Raw genomic sequence first — 10,478 nt, 5'->3', positions numbered from 1 at the left:
AGTTGCTCAGTCGTGTCTGACTCTTTGCAACCCCATGAACTGCAGCACGCCAGGCCTCCCTGAAAGAAAGCAAATGGAAGTCAAAGGATGGCCAAAAAGTAGTCTTATTTGCAGCAATCTTCTTCTTAAGATTAAGACTTGTGTGTGTGTGTGTGTGTGTGATCCTTAACTCATCATGTTAGAGTTTAAAGAGATGCAGCGAAGTAGTTCCTTTTAATGAAACCGGGGCCTATTCCTTTATTATTTTCACTGCTCCCATTGTGCCAAGTCTGAGTGCATTGCTTCAGTGCCAGTGGATGATAGCATGTCCCATTCCTTTCCATTCAAAATGAGTCAAATAATGAAGAATGGTTCAGAATAGATCACACTGTAAAAGTTTAGAAATCATGTAATTGCTTTTAAAAGTGCTGAGTTATTTTGCATCTGCCACTGAAGAGGAACGAGGTTCTGGGTGTTCAGTGGTAAACAAAAATAAGAAATATCTCCGTCTTTATGAAACTTAATGTGGTGCAGATGTCTGTTTAGTTTTGGCTTGTGTTCTGTAGCTTCTAAATCCTAGAGCAGTAGTTCCACTTATTTGATATAAACAGATTCCAAATCACCGCCTGGGGAGCTGGCTAACCTCCATCCTTTAAAGTAATTGGAGAAGCAGGACAGAGTTTCTGAAATAATAAGTTTGAATTGGGAATGATTATGGCTTCCCTGGTTACTCAGCAGTAAAGAATCCGCCTGCAATGCAGGAGAATTGCTGAAGACACCGGTTCAATCCCTGAGTTGGGAAGATCCTCTGGAGAAGGAAATGGCAACTCACTCCAGTATTCTTGCCTGGATGTCCCCATGGACAGAGGAGCCTGGCAAGCTACAGTCCATGAGGTCACAAAGAGTGGGACACAAACGACTGAACACAGCAGTGATTAAAGCAACTCTTGGTTCATCCCGGTTAACTTTAGCAACCTGCCTCCAGATTACCCGGGAATTCCCTTTACTCTGACTGTTGGGTCCAATGGCCTTTTGCAACGTAAGTGAAGTGCTGCTGTGGCTACTGGAAAATTGTGAAGAAATCCTGTCCGGACCATTTCAGTTAACCACTGAACTCAAAGGACCATGATTTCAATGCCAAAAGAATACCTAAAAACAGGTGAATCCAATCTCCCAATTTTTTTTTTTTTTAGCTCATTCACAAACAGACCTCTGCTGAGACTTTAGAAAAAGTGGGTGCAGACAGTAGTTGTATAGATCATTTTGAGAAGAGTTGGTTTGATTTTTTGCAATTAAAATTTTCATTTATTGTGGAACTGCTAAGGAGAACTCAGAAAATCAGCTCCTCAATTACCTGATGGAATCTTACTAACTCCAACCCACCACCTTTTCTGTTGCTGCTCTTATATGATTATTTGCCTCTTCAGTGAAAGAAAAAAAACAGCAAAAGCAATTTTGCTTTTTTAATTACTGAAAATGTAGAGTAAAACAGTAAACTTAATACTATTAATTTCTCAAAAAAAAAAAAAAGCACAACAAAAAAGTTCCTTTGCTCTTACCTAATTCAATGCTGAGCACTGAAAAATTGATGCTTTTGAACTGTGGTGTTGGAGAAGACTCTTGAGAGTCCCTTGGACTGCAAGGAGATCCAACCAGTCCATCCTAAAGGAGATCAGTCCTGGGTTTTCATTGGAAGGACTGATGTTGAAGCTGAAACTCCAATTCTTTGGCCACCTGATGCGAAGAGCTGACTCATTTGAAAAGGCCCTGAACCTGGGAAAGATTGAGGGCAGGAGGAGAAGGGGATGACAGGATGAGATGGTTGAATGGCATCACTGACTCAGTAGGGGTCAGTGATGGACAGGGAGCTCTGGCGTGCTGTGGTCCATGGGGTCATGAAGAGTCGGACACAACTGAGTGACTGAACTGAACTGAACTGATAGATTGTCATTATTTTATTCAAATAAGTGTTTGTCATTACTATTTTATTTTTTAAGCTTTTAAAAATATATTTATTCCTATGCTCCCCCAAAATATTCCCACCATTTTGGTAGTTGGTAATATATATGTTTACTCCATTCTCTTTACTTCCTTTTCTTTCTCCCTCTCTCCCCTCTTTCCTTCGTTTTTCTTCCCTCCCTTCTTTCCTTGTAAGTAAAATTTTTAGAAAGTTTTTGTTTATTTTATGAATCACATTTTGACCTAGAAAATTAAAATTTTCCTTTGGAAACTGTTATACTTTTATTTTTAACATGTAGAGCTTATTCCACAGAGGATTTATACACTTGAATCTTTTAGTTTGGGAATTTTGTCTTAAGTCCTTATAAGGAGTTATTTGAAAAAATCCTTAGAATTTAGATACTTGTTCCCAGGCTGACTTCAGACTATCCGTAAACCAATGACTACACTTACCAAGCACTACACTTCTTAGGCTTTTAGCAGAAGGGGAGAAGAAATAGAATTGATGATGAGATTATCAGTCAGCTAAGGAAATGAAATTTGCACATATGAAGAAAAAAATAACCCTCTGATTCTATGATCCTGGGCATAAAATTTACTAGCTCTTATTGTGTATCTAGTTTGTGCCATATTGTTGTTTTTCAGTCACAAAATAATGTCTGATTCTCTACTACCCAGTGAACTGCAGCATGCCAGGCTTCCCTGTCCTTCACTATTTCTCTGAGTTTGCTCATCACAAACTCATGTCCATTGAGTTAGTGGTGCCATCCAATCATCTTTTCCTCTGTCAGCCTCTTCTCCTCTTGCCCTCAATCTTTTTCAGTTTCAGGGTCTTTTCCAGTCAATCAGCTGTTTGAATCAGGTAGCCAAAGTTTTGGAGCTTCAGCTTCAGTCCTTACAATGAATATTCAGGGTTGATACACTTTAGGATTGACTGGTTTGATCTTATTAACTGTCCATAATAATTCCATAAAATGGATGAAATCTCTATGAGAAAACTGAGGCTCTAAGAGGTTTAATATCTTGTAGAATTTATCTAAGTAGCAACAGGACAATAAAGCCAGGTGGATGCTCAAATGAAAGATAACCTGGTTGGATCTAGTCAGGATGTTTAGTTCCAACTACTATGCTCTGTTACCATTCTATCTTCAGGATACCTGGACTAAATTATAATATGTTTTACAGATCATAAGGTATAATGTAGACATTATAAGGTTTGGATTAGCCAGGGTATTGATTGTGTTAGAAGTTCTAATTATCTTGGATACATTGCGCTTGAAGAGTTTGTTTTCACCTTTGCTGATTCTTGCTGTTGTTTGTTTCAAGACAGCTTTGTGAAATTACATCTATAGTTAACTGAGGTTTGAAAATATAACCATGTGACTTCTGCTAACAACAGGGCTTCAAACAAATGGCTTCTTCTTCCTTAGGTCCAGTTTCTCTTAATTTTGAATCTACAGTGCATCCAAAGCTAGCCATACTGTCCAATTGGAGTGATTATTAGCATTAGGAGAAGGTCTGATTATTATCCATTTTCTCCCACATAAAAGACTGGCTTGACAAGTGAGTTGGCAGTAGACAATAAGAGGAATATCTATTTTAATAATTGCTTTCAGAAGCCAAAATGCTTTTCTTCATAAAAGCTTTCCATATCCTGATGAGAAATGAACTTTTTTCAAGGGTTATAAGAATGAATAAAGTCATACTGTGAGGAAATAAGGCACACAACTATGGGCTTGAAACATAAATCTGTAGACTTCTTTTTCCACCGATGGAATAGGTAGTAGATGGACTCCTAAAGATAATTTTCAAGGCTGTATTAAATATTATTTTAAACCACCTTTGAGTCTGTCAATAAACTGCTAAAAACACAAGGCAAACAAGCAAAAGAATGAGTAGAAGTTGGAATGCTCTTTGTGTGTTATGTACTTTTGTCTAATTATCATTGTTCTCTATCTTGTCTGCATATGTGCAATCCTCATAGTAACTCAAAATAGGTGGTATCATTTTTAAATTTAACAGATGAGGGAACCAGGGCACAAAGAAGTTAAGTGATATGCTTGTGGTTACATAGCTAGGAGGCTCAAGGCTGGATAAAAATTTAGGTATTCTTATATGTCTACAGACTTACAGGCACATTAGAGTTGATGAGAGTAGTCTGGTGCAATAGTTAGGAGAAAGATTGAAAACTCTGAATAAAGGTGGAGCAGATTGAAAATTGTTCCTATTAAGACCTAGTAAAGTCAGAGATTGCCGGGAGAAATATCAATAACCCTGAGGTTATTGCAGGTTATGCAGATGACACCACTCTTATGGCAGAAAGTGAAGAGGAAATCAAAGCCTCTTGATGAAAGTGAAAGAGGAGAGTGAAAAAGTTGGCTCAAAGCTCAACATTCAGAAAATGAAGATCATGGCATCTGGTCCCATCACTTCATGGCAAATAGATGGGGAAACAGTGGAAACAGTGTCAGACTTTATTTTTTTGGGCTCCAAAATCACTGCAGATGGTGACTGCAGCCATGAAATTAAAAGATGCTTACTCCATGGAAAACAAGTAATGAGCAACCTAGATAGCATATTCAAAAGCAGAGACATTACTTTGCCAATAAAGGTCCATCTAGTCAAGGCTATGGTTTTTCCAGCGGTCATGTATGGATGTGAGACTTGCACTGTGAAGAAAGCTGAGCAGCAAAGAATTGATGCTTTTGAACTGTGGTGTTGGAGAAGACTCCTGAGAGTCCCCTGGACTGCAAGGAGATCCAACCAGTCCATTCTGAAGGAGATCAACCCTGGGATTTCTTTGGACTGATTTTGAAGCTGAAACTGCAGTACTTTGGCCACCTCATGCGAAGAGTTGACTCATTGGAAAAGACTCTGATGCTGGGAGGGATTGGGGGCAGGAGGAGAAGGGGATGACAGAGGATGAGATGGCTGGAAGGCATCACTGACTCGATGGATGTGAGTCTGGGTGAACTCCAGGAGTTCGTGATGGACAGGGAGGCCTGGTGTGCTGCGATTCATGGGGTCGCAAAGAGTCAGACATGACTGAGCGACTGAACTCAACTGAACTGAAAGTCAGAGATAATTTAGGTGCATCTGAAATATGTCACCAACATCAATTTAAAACATGATAAAAATTTCATTTTTCCACAATGAGTTTTTAGCTTATTCAATTAATTAAAGCAAGAAGAAAAAGACCATCTATTATAAAATGTGGGAGAATAAATTTAAATGAGAAGATGCTAATGCTTTCTGCCTAACAGAGATGCAAATTGAACCACAATGAGGTACTAAGAAACAATATATCAAACAACTCTGAGCATTAGTATACGGAAAAAGGTGAACACATACATTGCCCAAAGAGAAATGTAAATTCATATAACCACTCTGCAGATGATTAAGTAGCTTTCTAAATTACTTTCTACCAGCAACAGATCATCTGGATACATAGACAAGATATACTTGACAGAGAATAAGGGGTACTGGGCTTCATGGGAACTGTCTAAGATGGTAAGAAGTTGGCATCTATGAATGCTTACTTTCAAAGCACTTTTAAAAAGATTGTATTATCCTGAATCTAGAAGCTGGAATTTGCAACTGTGTGATAATGTACATGTTATAACTTTTGAGGTCCCCAAAACAAGGTGTAGTATTGAGAAGATAAAATTCCTTGAATAATCTATAGAATTAAAGAAAGGAATCTGGTGACCCTGGTCATACAGATCTAAAATTTATAGTAGAAGAAGGCACATTGACAAGACTATTTTTACTCTCTTTAAAGTACAGGTATATTAGTGCCACAGCATGCTAATGAAAACTATCTCAATACAAGGGAAAGATGGGGAAAAAATAAAGCATACTCCTTTTCTCTCCTGGGCGTCATTATAGAAACCCCCATGATTTGGATCTAAAAAGCTTTTATATAGGAGAAGCTCAAGTAATCAGCAAATAGAAAGATAAAATAGAGGGGAAGATTTGTGCTGGGGTTTAGGTATACTCTGTAGATGAAAAGTACACTAGATATATGAAAGGGAAGCAAGTAATGGTAACATTGAGTAACTGAAGTATATTAAACAATTTTGGATAATTATTTTTGGTAGAGACCAATGGTCTAAGAACCTCTATTAAAGAAAAGTTGACCAACACAATTACTTTGAAATCTCCTCATATATACATTTTGAGTTATAGTGAAAAAGAGTCCCAGGAAAAACTTGACTGACAGAGGGTTTCTGTACTTTTATTGGTCAACAAAAGTTGGCTGTTAAGTATTTATTTTCCAAACCCTGTTATGAACTCTTTAGCTTGTTGTGAAGCCCTGGTTTCAGAGTGAGATTATGAGATGGTAATACTAGGTACCAAAACCTATTGAAAGGAAGGAAAAAACCACATTTTCCTCCTCAAAAAGATTTTTAATGAACTTTAATAGATGCTTCTGGGCTGATCTGAGTACTCCCAATAGGATTTAATACCTAAGAAGATAATCTGTGTTGAAACTCACCCGGAAGAACTAGTGTAACTGGCAATGGGTGGCAGCCGAAGAAGAAGGTGCCTCTCTTTTCAGATGCAGCACCAGAAACAAACACTTTCATTAGAGCAATCATTTTTTTTTTTTAGTTCAGGGGATCAGTGGTGTGATCTGTGGTGTTCCTATCCAGTGAGGAATAGTTATGTTGCCTTTGCCAGCTTCATTCTATTGTGAAATTCAGTTGCCTTTTTATTCCAACTGAGTCCTCTGGGCCAGACTTTCTGGCGCCTGAGGAAATTCTTTGAGATAACCAATTTCTATCTCTCTTTGCAACTTTAATGAAGCGTACTTTTCCTACAAAAACTGTACATATTTAAAATGAACAACTTTATGGTCTTTGGTATACATATATGTTTATGAAATCATCACCAGATTGTTCCATCATCAAAAACATCCATCTTAGTAAGTAAAATATCCATCACCCTCAAAAGTTTCCTCATTCCTCATCTGTCCCTCTAACCTTACCTCTCAAGTCCTGAGGAAAACACTAGTCTGCTCAGAGACTCCTAAGAAGAGTGGTCCCTACGGATTAAGGTGAAGCTGCAAGATCTAGTTCAAAGGTCATGCCATATCACTTGTGTCATATCCTATTTGTCAAGGAAGTCACTGATGCCAACTCAGATTCAGAGGAGGGTAATTAGATTCTACCTCTCAATGGAAGAAGTCGCAAAAAAATTCTTAGCCACCTTTAAATTACTGCAACAGTACTGAAAACCACTACAATAGCCTAACCTATTTTAGTGTTAGAGTTACCAAAGTACAAAGTTTTGATGTGACATCAACTTTGAATAAACATAATTAACTCTAAAATCCCAAATGGGATGCTCAGGACTGAAAACTTTGAGTCAAAACCTTTGTTAGATACCTGCCACGTTGTTTGGGCCTCTCAATAAAAATAATTACCTTTCACTGTCTTCTTAAAACTTCCAAGGAGAAAGTCTTCCAGTTTTTATCCACTTCTTATGCAGGCTAGAAAAAGGAAAAACATAATCTTCAAGGTGCATGGGAAACATTCACTGACCCCGTTTTTAAAAGGGATGTGATCATTGCAGATCCTCTGCGTTATGTGGATTCTGCCATCTTTCAGTCTCAGAATTTCATGTTGCAAACCTGTTTAGGATATTACCAAGAAAGAAGAACTACACTTCAAAACATCCTGAAAAGATTTAGAGCATTAGAGAAAGTGTGGTCACGGATTGACTTTTCAGGAAGCAGATATTCATGAAAAAGTTCTCGATATCTATTGAACAACAAGTGCCTGCAGTTAACTCTACTGTACTGTACGCTTAAGCATGGTTAAGGGAGTAAAACTGATGTCATGTGCTTTTCATCACAGTTTAAAAAAACAGGAGGCAAATTCCAAGATGATCTTGGAGTCTAAGACATACATTAAGGATCAGAACCTAAGAAAAAAGGGGGAGGGAGCAGAATTGGACAGAAGAAAACAGTTGAATTGTTCTGCAAGCCCTACATAGACTTAGCCCAGAGAACAAGCCCCAGGGCAAATAATGTCACCCCACCTGAAGCTGAGATGACCCACCTTTACACTCTCACCGAGCCACAGAATGCAGGCTGACCCAGGAAGGCCATGATCTTGCTCAAAGCGGCTCCCTGCCCCCAGACAGGAAAGTTCTTCCATGAAGTGGGGATTGGGTTATGGAACCCCATGTCTACACCAACACTGGACACACGAAATTCAAACAACAAAGGGAGCCGTTTCTAAAGTAGCGTTTCTATTTTTAAGGATGTTGTCTGTGATCCCTGAAGGAAAAATACAGGATGCATAATTCAGTGAAAATTCCAGCACACTGTAAATAGAATTCAAGAGTATTTAACACTAATTTTAGCTTGAAAAATGTGTGTTCCTCAGTTCCACACACACACACACACACACACACACGCACAAATTATCTTTTAACATGACTGAAAGGTCAAAAATAGATCATAGGGGAATAAGTACCAGGCATGTCATTATTTATGCTTTGTAATTTCTATACTGTTGAGTTTGTTCATAATATTATCAGTTCTTTGGTTTTCTTCCAGGATTATTGCCTTTTTATGTTATTTTGTCCATTTAGAAATACAGAGTCTCTAATCCAAAATATGCTAGTAACATACAATTTGAAGCTTTAAAATGTTCCTAAACGGTGATACATTGATTTACTTCATGTCATTTTTCACTTGCACATAGAACAGCTTTTTTCATATCTTCAACCAGAATATTTTGAGGCTTCTTAAGACCTCACTTGCTCTCTGCAGGGACTTAGATAAATTATTTATTTCTTCTAAACCTTGGCTGCCTCATCTGTAAAGTGGTGATATGATGGCATTGACTTCATAGGATTCTTGTGAGCATAAAATGATTTACTATATTAATATATAGATGTTTATGGCAGTGGCTGGGACATAGAAACAAGTCAACTTAGTATAACACTGACAATCATGCTTTCACTAGTAAACATTAGCCATTACCATATGGAACCCCTTTGCAAAATATATTTGTTGAAAGGTAACAATTTAGTAATTGAAATAAAATTTCTGACCCCAGGTTTCAGCCTCCAGGACTTTTCTAAATCCGTCACAAGGTGGCCCCAAATCCATATCTCTTCAAGGCTCTGTATTCATGGAAAATGATTCAAACAGTACGAATTTACTACAGCAAACGTTTATGGTAATAATAACAATTGAAAGTGTAGGTGGTCTCCTTAATAATCAACTGCCCCCTGGTTGGAACAAGATAGAAAAACAAGCCTCATATGTTTGAAATGGTCAAGAAGGCTGTTAAATGTGTCTATATATTTTTCTTCAAGGCTAGTCTCAATAAAAGTGGTTAATGAATTATACTTGACATTGAACACTTCAAATAGTGTATGGCCTAGCCTGCCTGGATGAGAAAAATCTCTAATCTTTACTTTTTTCCTCTTTTATAAGTTGGTTAGTTAGCAATTATTTATTTTTTGGTTTTTACCAAAAATACTTGCAAAGCAGTTTCAGAACCCTTTCCTCTTTATTTTCTTCTACCTGAAACACAGAGAAAAGCTGTAAATTATAAATCATGTAAGATCCTGTCAGGAAAGCCACAGATTAAAGGTTTTATAAGATCATGACTAATTCATTATTTCTACCTCTTATTTCCTTAAGGTCTTAAGATAGAGCCTCAAAGACTTCCTTCAAGACAGTGAAAAATGCTTTCCAGGCTAGATAATGTAATTCTAGGAGAAATGCTTGGCAATTGATTGCAACTGGTAGATATTTGAATAAAACATAAAATAATTGATACAGTGACCATTTAAGAACTACCTTGGGCTTCCATGGTGGCTCAGACAGTAAAGCATTTGCCTGCAATGAGGGAGACCTAGGTTTGATCCCTGGAGAAGGAAATGGCAACCCACGCCAGTACTCTTGCCTGGAAAATTCCGTGGATGGCGGAGCCTGGTAGGTTACAGACCATGGGATCACAAAGAGTCGGACATGACTAAGCAACTTCACTGATTCACTGGTTATTGTGGTATAGAGGTTAAAAATATCCATCACCCTCAAAAGTTATAGATAAGAATCAGAACTTTGGTATTCTAATTTAATTCAATAGTGGCATAGCTTGAATAAGTCACTTCAAGATAATCAAACTTTCTTCATGGAGGTTTTTATGAGATTTGAAGTAGGTCACATGTGCTTGTAAAGTGCTGAACATTTTGCCTGGAATATGAAAGAAAAAGTGAAAATGTTTAGTCAATCAGTCATGTCCAACTCTTTGTGACCCCATGAACTGTGGCCCACCTGGCTCCTCTGTCCATGGAATTCTCCAGGCAAGAATACTGGAGTCGGTTGCCGTTTCCTTCTCCAGGGGATCTTCCTGACCCAGGGATTGAAGCTGGGTCTCCTGCACTGCAGGCAGATTTTCTACTGTCTGAGCCACCAGGGAAGCCCTGCCTGGAACATGGTAAGGACCTAATAGTACTTCTGGTTACCATCTTCACTCGTGATACCATGGGATAATGGAAAGAATTAATTTAAT

At 38.0% G+C, this 10,478-nt stretch overlaps 1 long non-coding RNA gene across 5 annotated transcripts in view; it reads left to right on the top strand.

Annotated features, from left to right (window-relative positions):
• The window catches only part of LOC105615523 (uncharacterized), a 71,586-nt gene that overhangs the window by 45,020 nt on the left and 16,088 nt on the right, over positions 1–10,478 (top strand). The window contains exon 3 of one of the 5 annotated variants that reach the window (XR_009601075.1): positions 715–10,403. The exons of the other annotated variants lie outside the window; for them this stretch is intronic. This is a non-coding gene — a long non-coding RNA (uncharacterized LOC105615523). The remainder of the gene's footprint in view (positions 1–714; positions 10,404–10,478) is intronic. 5 annotated transcript variants of the gene reach the window in all.

Source organism: Ovis aries, chromosome 6 (genome assembly GCF_016772045.2).
Source record: "Ovis aries strain OAR_USU_Benz2616 breed Rambouillet chromosome 6, ARS-UI_Ramb_v3.0, whole genome shotgun sequence".
Taxonomy (NCBI): Eukaryota; Metazoa; Chordata; class Mammalia; order Artiodactyla; family Bovidae; genus Ovis; species Ovis aries.
This window is presented reverse-complemented; position numbering and strand designations above follow the sequence as displayed.